Raw genomic sequence first — 16,600 nt, 5'->3', positions numbered from 1 at the left:
TACGTTTGTTACACGTTACATTACATTTCATCATCATGTCTCCTTGGGCCCCTACTTTATACAAATTCATTAAACAATTAACACATGGTAGGGAGGTCTCATGGAAGAATATTGGCACAAACATTGCCCCAAATCCCTGCATCACCCTCATCAAGCCCTGAAGTTACAAAAAGTCCCTTTGGGAGGGCTATGATTTTTGGACTGGGTGACCCTCAGCTGCTCACTTGACTTCTTTGAGATTTTGCAGGAGTCGAGTTTTATGGGGGTGGCTTTGCGACCGTGCCTGAGCCCAGAGTGTGTGATGTGAATGGCAGGGAGTGTTGTCCCTGTGTCTGTTCCCAAGGACAGCAGGGAATCACACAGCATGTTCACCATATCAAACTACCGTCGCCCAAATAACAAGCAGCCTAAGTGTGCATTTGGCAAGGGCTGGGCCAGGGCGGAGAATGATTCTTTAATAGCTGTGCCAGATCTTGCTAAAGGGGAGGATGGCCTGTTTTAGCCGCCAGCCCCAGGGGGGCAAGGTCTCCTCTCTGCTTCGATGTTTATGGCAGGTCTTTAGTGTAAGCTGGGGACCAGGGTAGGAACCAGGGCCACCAGCTACATGACCTCCAACAATTTATTAAATATCTCTGAGCCAGTCTGATCATTTCCATCCCTCCCAGAAGTGGGAGAGAGAACTGAGAAACTAAGTCCTGGGGCAAGTTCTTTCCACGTGCATGCAGCAGGTGTGCATTAAGCACTTACTGTCTACTGGGCACGGTGCTAGGTGCTGAGAACGTGGGGGTGATGCATTTCTTGCCCTCATGGGATCCCCCAAGTTCTGATCCCACGTGAGGATTTCAGTCTGAGTATCTTGGACAGTAGTATTGCCACATCATTACTCCATATATTTAAGGAAAATTGTAAATTTGGTTTGCATAGGATATTGAGCATTGAGTTGCTTTATTCTAAAAATGCTGCCAGAATGATTAACTGAAAAATCCCCTAAAAGTCTGAATGGACAATAACTGTGGTTGGGATAAATGTTTACCAGATCCCTGAGAAATGAATTTTTATTGACTTGTTTCTCCTGGCAGAAACCTGCTAACAAAAAATCAAAATATTCCTAATGGTCATACTGTCTTTGATTTAAAGCCTCTTTCATCTTTAGGAAGGTGGAGGTCATGAGCCTCCCTTTCTGCCAAACCAGGAGATCAGGAAGCCTGGGGCAGGAGCCTCTGGAATCAGAGCCTTTGGTTGACCCCAGGGCAAATTACTTAAAGAGTCTTGAAGATTCCATTTCTTCATTTTTAAAATGTGTATAATGCTTGCTTTGGCTTCATGTGTCAGCTGCTGTGTAAAATCAATGAACCGATGCCTATAAATATCTTGGCCCAGGCTTGGCACACAGTAGGTGCTCAAAAAACTGGGCACTCCACTGTTTAGCCCTGGCTTCCCCCTTTGTGAAAATGGAAATACTGCCACCTACCTTGTAGGTGTTGTGAGCAAGCAAATGACTTGAAATAAGGTCTCTGCTGGGCTGAATCCCGGGCTCTGCCCGAGAGGGACATTTGTGGATAACAGCGGGTCTCAGAAGGAGGCTGGACACGTCATCAAATACCCCTCCAGTGACCAGCTGAAGAACGTGCGTTTACCTGCCCCGGAGAGGCGGTAGGTTCTCTGCGGATGTATCCAATGAACTGACAAAACTCAGTAGAAGGCAAAGGGCCTGTGTCAAGCCCTGCAGTGGCCGGAGGAAAGGGACAGGGGGTTAACCGGTGCCCATCAAGAAAGAGTTTCTCTTCTCTTCCTCCCCTGCTCCAAGCTCGGAGGAGAGGATAGCTTTGCACAGGAAGGAATTAAGAGAATAGAGAAAAACCCAGCATGCCCTCCTTCTGCCGTTAGAGCCTGTAATTCGGCTGTAAAGCCCCCTACCCCCTGACCCATCTGCAGACCGACAAGCCAGGGGAATAGTGGACCCTAGTGATAACATACATCAAGTGCCCAGTCCAGAGCCTGGCTCTTAGTAAGGACTGAGCAAAACAGTTTTCTTTTCACCTTGACCTTTCTCATCATTCTTCTAAGAGCTATAGCAGTTTCCAAGGGAAACATTCAAAAGAGGAAAGAGATGCTATTGCCCTGTTTGACCCCGTTGACTGGGTGGACGCCATCAGTTTAGCAATGGCTCTCTAATCATCATCTCGTGGGTCCCTCCTTCCTTGCCATGCTCTCTGGTCCACAGTAAATAAATATTTGCTGAATGTTAATTATTTATTTTTATTTCGGCTGTGCCGGGTCTTAGTTGCAGGATCTTTGTTGCGGCATGCGTACTCTTAGCTGCAACATGCATGCAGGATCTAGTTCCCCGACCAGGGATTGAACCCTGGCCCCCTACATTGGGAGCGTGGAGCCTTGACCGCTGGACCACCAGGGAAGTCCCTTTGCTGAATGTTACTGATGCAGGTTCTGGAGGTGGTTCACAAGCTAAAATCTACATGACGTTTTTTTCCTGCTCACCAGTGTTATATTACTGGGGATTGAACTCTTGATAGGTATTTTGCCGAATCGTCTCCCAGAGACTGTATCAATTTACATCCTTTGTGGCGTTGAACGGTACCGTTAAAAAGAGTCGTCTCTCTAGCAGGTGAAACATGGTCTATTACTGTCTTCTTTTGCAGTTCTTTGTTACCAGGAAGGATGAATACTTTCATTTCCATCAAGAATAAGTAAACAGGGCTTCCCTGGTGGCGCAGTGGTTGAGAGTCCGCCTGCCGATGCAGGGGACACGGGTTCGTGTCCCAGTCCGGGAAGATCCCACATGCCGCGGAGCGGCTGGGCCCGTGAGCCATGGCCGCTGAGCCTGTGCATCCAGAGCCTGTGCTCCGCAAGGGGAGAGGCCACAACAGTGAGAGGCCCACGTACCGCACAAAAAAAAAAAAAAAAAAAAAAAAAAAGAATAAATAAACAAATTTGGGTCAGCCTATATTGCTCAGATCTTAGCAGGATGTAAGCTTAAGGCCGTCAGTTACAAGAACTGACAGTAGACTCTTTCTGGGTGAAACACTACCTCCTCTATAGTGACAGAAGTACTTGGAATGACATTGCAAATAGAATGCTGATTTTTCTAAGCAGAGCGCCCTTTCCCATCCTTCCTTGACCTTGGCGAATGCCCAGTGATCGAGCTGGAACCTTACAGGACTCAGCTTCCTCTCATCTTTGCCCACCTCCCACTTCCTGGCCACGCCACCCCCGTTTTAGATGTTAATCTATTCAATCTTACAGATGCTAAGGTCGCTCGCCTTCCATGCACACATCTGGTGAGATGAGTGTTTCCCTGGCTGGCTTGCATATTACCAGCATCTGTCAACCCTATTTAGTCTTTAATTGCTCTTGGGGCATTTGCAGGAAAAGCCTGCCTTGGGATCTACACGCTCATATGAAAACAGTGCAAAGCACTCCCAGGCTGGAGTGCATTTGGAAAGAGTGGTTAAAGTTGATTTTTTATTATTTATTGCTGAGCCGTTGAGTCATCATAAAATCAGTGTCCAGCTGAGGCTCCCTTTGGCCCTGTTCAGCCAGCTGCCCCCCTGGTGGAGTGGGTGGTGCCGAGGCATCTGAAGAAATCAGAAAAAAAAAAAGGGAGGCCACCAAGTCCCCTGAGGCCATTGATTCATTTTATGATGCAAACACCTGTCTTGTTTTATATTAGCTGCCTTGTGACAGTTGCACCTAAAAACAAAAGCAGCATTTGCAGCACCTCCAGGTGCAAAGGCACTGAAAGGATCTGAATACAACACCAGAGACAGAACAGCTATGAGTCACTGAAGATTGATTTTGATGCCCTGCAGGTGGAAAATAGGGATTCCTCCCAGAGACGGGTGGGGTGTGGGCACCAGTCTTTAACTCCCCCCACCCACCAAATAAATGATCCAGACAAACAGGCACCATGAAATCTCTACATTGGCAGATGGCACAAAGTTCCCCAGAAAGTGCCTGGCCAGGCTGATGGGGAATACACTGCAGGAAAATCTTTGGAGTCTGCGCTAATGGGGAGGAATGTGGTGGATGAGTTACAGTGAGTGAAGTATCTGGTAATGAATCCACTCGGGGCAGGCATAATGGGCTCTGCGTATTGGTTATAGCCTTAGAAAGAGGTCTGGCTGTATCGGGCTGGGGTTTTAGAGATGATCTGCTCTATGCTGTTAGGACTATCACGAAAATATTGGCCAGCACCAAAATGAGCATTGGTGACAAGGTGGAGAATCATATTCTCCCCTTGTCCTAAGATCTGCAACGCCATTGGCAGCTTTATTTGCCCCATTTCCACGAAGACCTCGTTTTTCAGTGATGTTAATAACCCTTCCTTTGAATCAGCAAGCAGCGACTCCACATCTGTGCCTCTGACCGTTTCTGGATTCCATTGTATCCAAACCTCCTCAATCAGCAAGGGGTAGAAGACAGGGCCTCTGCTTGGGCACAGAGCTGGCCTTCTCCCCTCTTTGCTTCCAAGGATTGTCTGGGTCTTGGCTAGAGGGTCCCCAGGTACCAGCTCCTTCCTGCCCTGTGCCTTTGGGAACAATACTGTAGCAGGAGAAAACAAACACAACAGCAAAATGATGTCTCAGTGGACATTTGTTGGTTGCCTTCCTTCATCCACTGCCTCTTCTCCCCTTCCTATTGGGACCTCAAATTTTAAAGCCATGTGACTTCGGGTGAGATTGATCCCACCCTCAGCACTAAGGTGGATCCTAATTGGCTTAATACAATGCCCTCATCCTGTTTCCCTGGACACTGTATTTGGTTCATTGATGAGCATTTAATTTTAGGCCAAGAAACTGAGAGGAGACATTTGCTAGGGGCATCTGGGAAAGAAATTTCTTTTTTTTTTCCCAAAGGAGTTGCAAGCCACTGTTCTCCTAATAAGAGGGGAGCCAGCCTCTGAGGGAAGCTGACATGGTAAAAGGCAAAGAGGAGAGAGAGAAATAGAAACTGGGATCTAGGTGACATCATCAAGCTGCTGGATCAAGCCATACCTGAAGTCCACATACCTCTAGACTTTTAGTTTTTATGTTGAAGCATATGAAATTGCCAGTACTTATAATTATCCTAAGGCACACAGCAGCAAACACATCCCAAGGGATTCTTTGAGACGAGACTACCAAATTTTGTGTGCGTATCAGCTGTTCACTTTGCACTTTGACCTTTCCACCAGCTACAAGCTGGGTTCCCCAACCTTAGCTTAGTCACCCTTTAGTTCATCCTACACACTCCCTTCATATTAATTTTGCTTCAACACTGCAGTTTCCACACTTGTGCTTCAAAGCCAACAATGGTGCTTTAGGGCTTTCTGTGTGAAGGATAAACACAGTTGCCTGGCCTTACTCCAATAAGCTTTTCTAACCTTATTTTCCATGACTCCCAAATAGAAGAACCCTCCATTCCACTCAAACTAGGCTTCATTCTGACCATAGGCTGTGCCACCTCCACCATGAGCCTATAATTAATTTTCTTTCTGCTTACACCTGTCTGTCTGTCTGTCTCTCTCTTTCATTGCCCCTCCTGGTATACTTAAGGCTATGTTGGGGCAACTTATATTTAATGAGTTCTTTAACCAGATCTTTCTCTCCAATGAATTCCTATCACTCTTGAAATCTATGCCATGCAATCTTTAATTAATTACATATTAATGGCTTCACGCCTACAAACCCAACCTCCTAAAGTTACATGGACCATATATTATATCTGTTTCATAAACTTCCTAACCAGCACAGTTTGGTGCACACAGCAGAAACAAAGGCATAAATGTTAAATAACTGACATTTTCCAGACTTAAACATTTAGGCCACTCAACTTAGCATTGGGTACAAATGAGCCCAGAAGCCAAACGATGAGGGTTTATCCAAGCTGATGTTCTGAACTTGAGACCTTCTGCATGTTTCCTAGGAAAGTTTCATCCAGCAAGATCATTTTTCCGACATCAATTCTAAAGATTTTTTTTTGATGTGGACCAGTTATAAAATCTTTATTGAATTTGTTATCATATTGCTTCTGTTTTTTTCATATTTTGGTTTTTTGCCTGTGAGTCCTGTGGGATCTTAGCTCCCCAACCAGGGATCGAACCTGCATTCCCTGCACTGGAAGGCGAAGACCTAACCACTGGACCGCCAGGGAAGTCCCTGACAACAATTCTAAAACACTTTCCCATGTTCAGGCAAACCTGTGGGTTTCAGCCCAGACAATGAGAGGGAAACATTGATACTTAAACCCAAACGCAGCTTAAGAACCCTTGGAGGGTTCAGACAGACAGAGCTGAACCAAGACTTTTTGCAGCCTGGCTTCTGGTTCTCAAGCCCTCGGTGGAGAGACAACTTCCTTTGAATCCCATAAGACATTGTGGACACTGAACAGACTTACAAACCCAATCGAATGAGCTAAGCGTCCACGGACCCAGAAACACCAAACCTATGTTTTTCTTAAAATAAACAAGCATAAAGCATTTAAACAAGAAGGTTCTCAGGGACAAACCCTAGTTGGATTTTAGCAGATCTGAAAACACTTGAAACATAGTCAAAAGACTTTTTGCTAATCCCAAGACATTTGCAAAAATGTTCTACCTTTTTGTGGCCTCCCGGCTCTTCCAGACCCCCATGGATGCACCTGTCTACCCGCAGACAAACCCTCCAGCTGCTCAACACAAGTAAACTCATCAAGGAACCATGGGAGTGGGCAGTGGACGGCACAGATGGGTACTGGGCGGGGGGGCTATTCGTCATAAATGTCCTTGTTTATCCTTTTCCGCCATCAGGGATAACTGAGAGCAGATACTTTTCTGTCTTACACTTTGAATTCTCAAAAGAAAGAAGAGTAATACATGCATCGGTAGGCTACTTCAGTGTTCCATAAACCTTAAGCCACCAGGAGGTTTGCTTCTATCATGAAATCTCTTCAAATCCCATTGGCTCTTATTTTTTATCATAATTCTTTGAATATCTGAAACCCGTGATGTTTAAGTGAGTCTTCTCTTTTAGGGGTTAAGTCATCATATTTGTTTTTCTCCCAGTTCTAATTTTCTAACACTGTCATCTTTTTTCGAGTTTCCTCTATTTTTGTTTCCCTAGGAGCATCCTTTGGGACAGAAAGTGAGTTTAACCCTTAGACATTGACACCTGTTTTCCTCTGAGTTTCAACTTTAGGGGGATTTCAGAGCAATACTTACCAAGATAACTCTTTGAGCTCACCCATTCTCTGCAGCTTGGGGAGAATTCCTAAATCTATTTCATTTATTCAGCCATACTTGGTAGGACTCAACTAAAAGAATCTTATTAATTGAAAAATCTGACAGTAAGTTGGATTTTAGTTTAACTGGAAGATTCTGTATAACCCAGGGAAATAAGACAACTGGAAAGTTTGCATTTTATTTGGCACTTTTTTATAGTTCCCAGATCTTGTAAAAAACATGGGGGAGGCGGGGTGGCAGGATAAAGCAATGGAGTTTTTAAATCAAATGAAAGCTGAATGTGGACGAGGCCAAGGTTTCTTGCCTATTGCTAACCTCCATGAATAAGAGAGAAGAAAATTTCCTTCACTCTGTTGAACAGAATATTACGCGGGAAAACTATTAATTTTAGGTGCTGAAAATCAGCTATTTCCTGTAACATACACTAGTCCATACTTTTTTTTTTTTTTTTCTCACAAAACGGTTATTGTTTCTATTACAAAAGTCACAGAAGTTCATTCTGGAAAACTTTTTGAAAAAAACCAGAAGCAAAATGAAGAAAATTTAAAATTGCTCAAAGCTCACTGCATGAAGAAATTCAATTAATAAAAAATTAGTGGTTTAATAATTAATAAAGTATATAAATGTCTAGTACTTTTATCTCTATTTTTCTCTCTTATATTCTTTCTATCTTTCTCTCTTGCAAACACTAAAATTGAAATTATACTGGACATTCTGCTTCATAACTTACTTTTTTCATGATAGAAGTTTTCCTAAATAGGATTATTTTTTTCTGGCTGAGATATAAGGTTATATTCCAGTCCCCATAATGCTTTTCTACCATAACAAACATCCTTGGATCTAAATCTTTATGCCCAGACAAGGTCTCTCCTTACGAGGCATTTCTGGACAAGAAATTGCTGGGTCAAAGTAGATGCAGAATTGTAGGGCTTTGGTGTAAGGGTTGCCTAGCTGCCTTCCAGAAAGATTAAATAATTTCGCACATCCACCAGCACGGTATAAATATTTCCTCATACAAATTCTGGATATTTTAATTGAAAATTCAAATTGATAGATACAAAATAATAGCTCATTATTTTATTTGATTATTAATGAGCTTGAATATTTTCATATAAAATACTGCCATTATATCCATACTGTTGTACACCCCAGTAAGACATAATTTAAAATTAGTTAGTTATTCATTTAATTTTTATATAGTAAGTATAGCAACTCTATGCTTTCTCTCATATGTTGAAAATATTCCACATATAACAACAAGGTCCTACTGCGTAGCACAGAGAACTATATTCAACATCCTATGATAAACCATAATGGAAAAGAATATGAAAAAAAAGAATGTATATATATGTACAATTGAATCACTTTGCTGTATAGCAGAAATTAACACAACATTGTAAATCAAATATACTTTAATTAAAAAAATTTTTTTTAATTAAAAAAAGAAGATATTTCTTTCAATCTAACAGCAGCTGGGCTAGTAAACAATGCACAGGTTACCAGGTAAGAACAGAGCATCTTATTCTGTTCAATCAGAGGCTGTTTACCTTTTAACAGTCTCCTTCACAGAGGTTCATGCCCAAGATGGGTTTAGACTAGGTTGCTTCTGAGTTCTTTCTTATACCTGACATTCTTCCTCCTTTCCTACACTTAGAAATAAAGCATCCTTGGTCCATTAGGAGAAGAAGCAGAGTGGAGGAGCATGGGGACCGGTGGCCCTGCAGGCTGGGCTGTGACAAAGTGGCTCCAAGTCTGCTCATTTCTCCTCTGTGGGGTCCCATGTGCCTACCACGCCCCTGCCACGCTGGCCCTGACCGCCATCCTCCTTCCTATAACACTTGTACAACTTCCCTTTAAGGCTTCTGTGGCGCGTTGCAACTTACAGCCAGAAACTGGATTCTTGCACCTACGTGTGCGAGTTTCCTCTGGCTGCTGTAACAAAGTGACACCAGCTGGCTTCAAACAAGGGACATTTATTCTCTCACAGTTCTGGAGGCCAGAAGTCCTAAATCAAGGTGTCAGCAGGGCCATGCTTCCTCCGAGACTCCGAGTAAGCTCCTTCCTTGCCTCTTCCCAGCTCCTGGTGGCGGCTGCCTGTCCTTGCAGCTGCATCACACCAGCCTCTGTCCTCGGCATCTTTCCCTGCATCTTCTCCTCCCCTGTTAGAGCTCTCATGTCTCTTGTCCTGGACCATGAGCTCCCGATGTCAGGGCCCATCTCATATTCACTCCTCTACCTCAAGAAGTACCTGGTACCCAGTACGCAGAGAGAGCTCTTTGGATGCATAGTGAATGAAGATGAATTAATTCTATGGCTTCTCTTTATAGCCCATGTCTTGAATTCTCCTGGATATCTTATCCTCACCTCTTCCTCTGAATACCCCTCATATACCAAATATACTGCCCAAAGAGGACCTCCTCCAGGGTTTTCTTGTCTACTTTCCTTCTTTCTCGCTGTATTCCCTCCCTGAGCTGTTCTGTTACTTCCCACCACTGTTGTGTGGCTCGACTCATAAACCTACCTGTCTTGCTTCAACCCTTCCCTTGAGCTCAGAGCTATATTTCTAACAGCCCGCTAGAGTGAAGAGAAGCTTTGTTCAAATTCTAAAGCCAACATGTCTAAAACGACACCACCACCTCACCTGGTCCCCTGGTTCTTGGTTTCTGACGTCCCAGGCACGAATTAGAATCAACACCTACTGGCCAGTAATTCTAGAGACGTGGGCCCCGGCATGAGAGCCATCCCGAACTTTTGTGGGTTCCGTGCTGGAGTGGCGTTTGTCACCCATTGTTTTCCCTTCAATTTTGCCACTGCTTCGCTCAAGATTTTGGTGTCTCTCACCCACTCTTGTGGTAGCATCCTGACAGGTCTCCCTTGCTTCCTGTCTCTTGCTCTGCTATCCATCCTTCAGCAGAATGATCTTGAGAGAAGGATCGGATGGCATGATTCTCTTGCTTGAAAGCCCCCGGGCTTGCATTCAGGGGGTCCTCCTTTTGGGATGGGAACGGAAGTTGGCTGTGAGCCTGGGAAGTGGAGTGACACCGCAATTTGTTCAGCTTGATTTGCTGTGTTCGATGGACCCTGCTCAGCTTTGCTGGAGTTACCCTGTTTCATCCCGGTCCTCAGGCTCTGGGCCCCCAAGTTTTTCAGGAGGTGCCAGAGCTCCGCCAGTAACACCTACGAAAGGTCATCGGTTTGACCTCGTGATTATTGTGTAAGCTCGTTAAGGGCAAAGATCAAATCTTTTGTCGAGCTACACTTACTTCTCAGCTGCATTTAATGTAAAACTGGGCAGCAGAAGCCTCTGAGGAAATCCTTCTGAAAGAGCCGGTGTGAGAAAGATAAATAAATAGCAGAGGCCCCTGGGCTGAAGCAGCAGGGCAGGGCAGCTCTCCGAGGCTGCAGACGCCGAGGTGAGCTTGGCTGCAGAAGTGCCAGGCCCGTGATTGATGGATGCAGTTTGCATCTGGGCTTCTAACCAGACCCCCTCACCTTGCGGGATATAGAACTGAAGGTTCCCACTGCTCTCTGAAGCCAGTGCTTTCCCGGGACGAGGCAGCATTGTGTTCTACTTACTGAATGGGAGGCTTTCTCTTCCCTTCCCGGTCACCACGGCATCCGATCACCAGCCTGGGCCAGGCTACACCGGGCTCCCTCCTCCCTGCCCGTCGTTCATGATTTTCATGTGCTTTTTGGGGCTGTTTTCAAGTGCCCCAACCCCCAGCCTCTGCTCAGTGGAGCTATAAAAGCAGAAAGCCTTTCATCTCTTCGCCAGCAGCAGCCCTCCCTGCTCCCTTGATCGTTTGGAGAACTTGCCTCTGAACTCGGTCCAAACTGTCTGTCTCCTTGGGATTCCACGTCTCCTCGACCGAGAACAGCCTCCCAGGTGTGCTGGATGATTAGCACGGAGGAAGGAGTTATGTACACTGTGATTAGCGCAGTAATAACAGCGATATTAATAAGAGCAAGAGCCTGACGACGACAGAGCACCTGGGCTACGGTGATTGCGAGGAAGATGCACTTTTAGCCCCCGGGGAGCCCGTATTGTCCTCTTTTTATGGTAACACTTCCGGTTCTTTCTCTCATTCCAACAGTAATCTGTGTCCATTGTGCAAAGCGTGAAAAATTCAGAAAGATAGAAATAATTCAGGATACGTCACCCATACTCCTGACATGCAGAGGTAACCACTGTTAATATGCTGGTGGTTTTTTGGTCCAGATTTAGTTGATACACAAGCTCTCAGATTCACACATGTAAATACATTGGCAGAGGTGGGTTTCATGCTGTATATAAAATTGTGTGGCACCAAAGGGGAAATGCGGGGGGGGGGGAGTGATAAATGAGGAGACTGGGATGAACATACACACACTACTGTATATAAAATAGATAACTAACAAGGACCAACTGTATAGCACAGGGAACTCTACTCAGTATTCTGTAATTACCTATATGGGAAAAGAATCTGTAAAAGAATGAATATATATATATATATACATACATACATATAACTGAATCACTTTGCTGTACACCTGAAACTAACACAACATTGTAAATCAACTATATTCCAATAAGCATTCATTGAACAGCTAAAAAAAATTTTTTTAATAAATAAAATGAGGGCCTCCCTGGTGGCGCAGTGGTTGAGAGTCCGCCTGCCGATGCAGGGGATACGGGTTCGTGCCCCGGTCTGGGAGGATCCCATATGCCGCGGAGCGGCTGGGCCCGTGAGCCATGGCTGCTGAGCCTGCGCGTCCGGAGCCTGTGCTCCGCAACGGGAGAGGCCACAACAGTGAGAGGCCCGCGTACCACAAAAAAAAAAAAAAAATAAAAATAAAATGATGTGTTCTCTTTTTCCTTCAATATGATATCACACAGATGTTTCTAGGTCATGAGATAGTCTTCTACAGCATAATTTTAATGGTTCTATAGAAATATATGTTCGATGATGTATTTGGCCATTTCCTTACGGTTGAGTCCACGTGTGGTTTCTGAGCTGTGTCGTTATGAAAATACTATAGGAAAGGAACAGGGGACAGAACACATAAAGTGACCTGCAGAAATAGCCTGCCATCCGGAGAACTGCTGATGGGAAACTCACGTCCCACTTTCTGCATTCCTACTCACCGGAAAATGGAGTAGTTCGGCACTGAGCCCATCAGATGAGGCAAGGGGAACAGCTCTTTGAGTGGGGAAGGGGGTTTGGACCAACCTTCCATGTCTTTATATCTTAATCTCTTAGCCACATAACTAGAGATGGCCTAGAGATGGGAAGAGGGAAGGGACACAACCAGGAGAGTTAGCAGTCTTGCCCACGTAGCCCCAGGAAGGCAGGAAAGAGAAACTCACTCACATCTCAGGGTGCAAGTGGGAGTTACTATTCCAGTGAAAATGAACCCATGACCCACCCTCTGAGAGATAAACCAACATGGTGAGCAAATTATCTTCATGGGCGCAAAATGTTCTTTGGAGGAAGCAAATGTAGCAGGTCAAAACTCTTGCAGTATAAAAAAAATTACCTGCTTCTGTTTTACTTTTCTTTTTTTAACTGGATAAGAAAAATCCAATCCCTCCTAAGCTGGGATGGGGATTAACTTGAAAGTGGGCGTGACAATGCCCTAAAACTGATTATAGTGATGGTTGCACCTCTCAGTAATGTTCCTAAAAAAATCATTAAATTGTACACTTGAAATGGGTAAATTTTATGATAGGTAAGATATGTTCCCAATAAAACTACTTAAAAAAGTAAAATTTAAACCCCTTACCTAAAAAAGAATAAAGTCTCGTGTAATACCAAGACAAGAGACTTTTTAAAGGGTTGAATAGGACTAGGTTGGGAAACCAGGGAGGCCCTGTGGGAAGCAAGATGGCGAGATGCACGGTGGACATGGTCCCATGTGGCACCAGAGGCAGGAGGCTGCACCACAGCCAACTGAATGCAACAGAGAGGCTCTCAGCCTTGCTTTCATCTGCTCTGTTGTCCCTGGCAACCTCTGCTAACTCTGTCCAGTGAGTCATTGTACCTTCAGGTACAAAGAACGGCTGTCTGGAACGAGAACAGGCTTTGACCTTTGCTGGCTGTGTGACTTTGGGTAAATCACTTCACCTTCCTGAGACTTGGATGCCACGTGCGGAGAATGAAGGATAATGTCTGGCTCTCGAAGGCCTGTTGAGTTGTAACATTTGTCTAATGCCATGATTCATGCTTTATAAATGGTTATAAACAAATCCTAGAGCCAATTTTCTAGTTTTCTCCTGTGCCCAAGGACAAACATAAATCATATTTAACTGGTGAGAATTCTAGCTAACTCAGAGGTATATCATGAGATTAAATGAAATAATAGACCTGAAAGGAATGTGATGAAGAAAAAAATACCCAAAACCCTATGGGGATGTAAAATATTAACACAGGCATCATCCTGCTTTCCTCCTCAAATCAACCTTCTGTACTAGTCCAACAACATTGGAGAAACGGTTGTCATTTGCTGGACTTGGGCTGAGTTTCTAATCTGTTGGTTTCACCTAATCTTTAAAAGGAAAATTCTATCAAAGTACAGTGGCATTTATAATATCCTCATTGCAAAATAGGAGGAAACAACAAATGGAGGCATCTTAGTAGGGTACCTAAAAAAAGGCAAGGGATTCTGGAAAGCAAATGGGTGGTGAAGACAAGTGCTCTTGCCATGGTCAGTTTCTTGCCATGGTCAGTTTCTGCTCTTCCGTGAGCCTGCAGAACAGGTTGCAAGAGAACAGACCCCAGACATCTCAAGTGTTATTCTTCATGTGGTCCTCCTAGAGTGGACAAGGGCCAGCCGGGCACGTGATTCTTGGGGTTGGTTCTCATGCTGACAATGCAGCCGTCACATCCCCTGGGAGGGAGCACTGATGGACGTCTGTAAAGACCGGGTCTGGGTCTCACAGTCCAACATGAGATGCACTGAGACATCCATCAGAGCTCTGTAGGTTCAGGTAAATATATTAGATTTTAATGCCACTCTGAAATATCAATTGGATCCTCCAAAGTATGCTCTTGACGATCAGCCAGTTGCCAAGTGTTTGCTTTGTGCTACCTGGACAGAGCCTGAGAAGTCCACTCCCCATGCATGCCCCCCGCCCGCCTCCCACCTTAGTGAGCACTGGCTTGTATTTGCACAATAAACTCAACATCTCGCTGTAACAGCCTTTCTGGCTGCTTCCCCCTAGGCCTTCCTTGGAGGAGAGCTGGCTGGGCAGCCCAGAACACACGTGAAAGGTTAAGTTCGCAATATGGAACTTTAGTTCCAGGTGGGGTGGGTTACTTTGGAGGACAGGTGAGTCTGAAAGGCGAAAATGATATCAATGCATCCTCTCTCCCCACTCCTCTGCCACTTCCCCTAGGGGTTTGTGAGTGGAGATGTTTTTCAGATTCAAAATGATTCCATGCCAGAGTCAGCTGCTGCAACACATTGGTTCACTGTGGCTCATTCCTTTATTCACACTCTTACCCACACCTTCCTTCCTCCCTTCCCTCTTTCCTTTCCTCCTTCCTTCCTTTCTTCCTTCTTTCCTTCCTTCCTTCCTTCCTCCTTTCCCTCCTTCCTTCCCTCCTTCCCTCCTTCCCTTCCTTCCTCCTTTCCCTCCTTCCTTCCCTCCTTCCCTCCTTCCCTTCCTTCCTCCCTTCCCTCTTTCCTTTCCTCCTTCCTTCCTTCCTTCTTTCCTTCCTTCCTTCCTCCATTTCCCTCCATATTCTCTGACACTTAGTATCACAAACACTTGTTGATTGCCCTCTACATGTCCAGATCTATTTTTGGCTCCAATGATGCAAAGATGAATGAGACACAGTCTCTTCTTCCAAGATACTCACTAAGGGGAGACAGAAATAAAACCCAGAATTGTAGCCTAGAGGGATAAGGGGTTTCGTGGAGGCCTGTAGTGAGTGGATCAAAGCCTGGAGTGATTAGTCCTACTCTGAGACCCTCGTAAGTGTCCATATCAGGCGAAAACTTTAATTTTCTTGACCAATGAATGACATGATTGTTTTAGTATGCTTACACACATAGCTTATCTTTCTCATAGATAAAACATTTGACTTTATTTTTTTTCTTTTTAAAATTTATTTATTTTACAGTGGGTCCTTGTTGGTTATCTGTCTTAAATATAGCAGTGTGTACATGTCAACCCCAAACTCTCAGTCTATCACTCCCCCCAACCCTTCCCCCTTGGTAACCATAAGTTCATTCTCTAAGTCTGTGGGTTTGTTTCTGTTTTGTAAATAAGTTCATTTGTATCATTTTTTTAAAGATTCTTCATATAAGTGAAGTCATTTGGTATTTGTCTTTTCTTTCTGACTTACTTCACTTAGTGTGATAATCTCCAGGTCCATCCATGTTGCTGCAAATGGCATTATTTCATTCTTTTTTATGGCTTTTTTATGTACCATATCTTCTTTATCCATTAATCTGCTGGTGGACATTTAAGTTGTTTCCATGTCTTGGCTATTGTGAATAGTGCTGCAATGAACACTGGGGTGCATGGAGCCTTTTGAACCAAAAGCATTTGACTTTAGAAGGAGAATGCACTTTTGATGAGTTCTAATCACGTACTCACACACAGAGTTTACAAAGGGAGTTGATTTTCCAGGGCGCCTCTCAAGGTGTTCTACCTCTCTTCCTCAGAAGTTCAGGAGTCTGTCCAGGTAATTTTGATCACCTGGTGTGAAGGGTTGAGGGCCAGTGGGTTCTGCAGGTAGAATCTGTGTTCTTAAGAGACTGGGACCAAAAGTGCATCTTGCCGGCAACCCTGGAGTTTCATGCCACACTCAGCCTGGCTTTCTACTCTGAAGGCAGCAATCTCACAGTCCTGGTGGAAAAGATCCAAATTCTATGTCTTTGTGACTTTCATGTTTGTCAATCATTTAGGAGATATCTTCTGAAAAGCTCAGCAAAGGGATCCAGCTATGAGAGTTTACTTTTCATCAAGAAACCATTAGCATTGTCCATAAAAAAATGACAATGGATTCATTCTTAGGATCAGTTCCATTTATCCCATTCAGTCCATTAATAAACATTCTTTGGGTACTTGATACGTGCTGGTGCTGAGCTAAGCTGTGGGACACACACGAGCACCTCCTGGCTGATGCAGAAAGAGGGATGCTGCTCCCTTGCCTTCATCTAGGGCTTTGCTTCCTCTATCCCATCCCCTTTCTCCCTGCCTTTCCTATTGCCATCTTTTTCCTCAGCACTCCAGGCATACTAGGGGCTCCCCAAAGGCTTCTTCATCGATTGAGTCTCTGCTCTAATCAGATCAATCACTAATCACTCGCCTTCAGGAGGTTCCAAGCAGGGGCCCTAAATAATGTAAGGACTTAGGTTGCTCTAAAAGCAGATTAGGAAATGAAAATCGGG

Source organism: Hyperoodon ampullatus (assembly GCF_949752795.1).
Source record: "Hyperoodon ampullatus genome assembly, chromosome: 19".
Lineage (NCBI taxonomy): Eukaryota > Metazoa > Chordata > Mammalia > Artiodactyla > Ziphiidae > Hyperoodon > Hyperoodon ampullatus.
Note: the sequence above shows the minus strand (reverse complement) of the source record.